The 652-nt window shown below is 36.8% G+C and overlaps 1 protein-coding gene across 1 annotated transcript in view; it reads left to right on the top strand.

Annotated features, from left to right (window-relative positions):
* asap2a (ArfGAP with SH3 domain, ankyrin repeat and PH domain 2a) overlaps positions 1–652 on the top strand; it is an 86,091-nt gene that overhangs the window by 64,721 nt on the left and 20,718 nt on the right. The window lies entirely within an intron of this gene.

Here is a 652-nt window from a genome sequence, read left to right as displayed (position 1 = left end):
CAAAAAATAAAAAAAAACAGGAAGGGGGCAAAAACCTTTTCACAGCACTGTATATATATGGCTTTTTGGCTAGATTTAAATCAAGGAAAAGTGCACTTTTAGATAAACAAGGCAATAATAGATGGTAGGTAAACAAAGTTATATTTATTGAGTTTAAACGTGTATATATGTCTATGAAAGATTGTATTATTGTACTGTGATAAAAGAGAATCACAATGCTGAAAAAGCATTTTCAGAAACAACATTTGGATTTGAAATCAATGTTGCCTTTGTGGTAAACAGCCGCGGATCAGGAGTGGACTGCAAACGCGTCCTGTGCGAAAGCAAAATGAGTCCGTGCTGCTTCTGCACCACATACACATAGGCTGTATACACACTGCAGACGGAGTACGTGTGAACTTGGCGCAACAAATCTAGTTCAACATCTGAGGCAACGCCACAAAGAGCTCTATGACCAATGCATGGCAAAATGCATTTTTTCCCCCTGGCATATGGCTATTCTAGAGACATTTTGTTACACCTTTACTTAGTGATTATTTTGCCTTATGTCTGTTCTAGAGACATGTTACAGCTTCTTGATAAAGCTCTAATTGGTTTTCTTTTGGAAATATGTTTCAAATTCACACTGAATGCATTTATGACTGTAAAGCAT

The sequence above is a fragment of the Sinocyclocheilus grahami genome, unplaced genomic scaffold, assembly GCF_001515645.1.
Source record: "Sinocyclocheilus grahami isolate Dianchi unplaced genomic scaffold, SAMN03320097.WGS_v1.1 scaffold896.1, whole genome shotgun sequence".
Taxonomy (NCBI): Eukaryota; Metazoa; Chordata; class Actinopteri; order Cypriniformes; family Cyprinidae; genus Sinocyclocheilus; species Sinocyclocheilus grahami.
The sequence above is the reverse complement of the archived record's forward strand: the minus strand, read 5'-3'. Positions and strand labels throughout refer to the sequence as shown.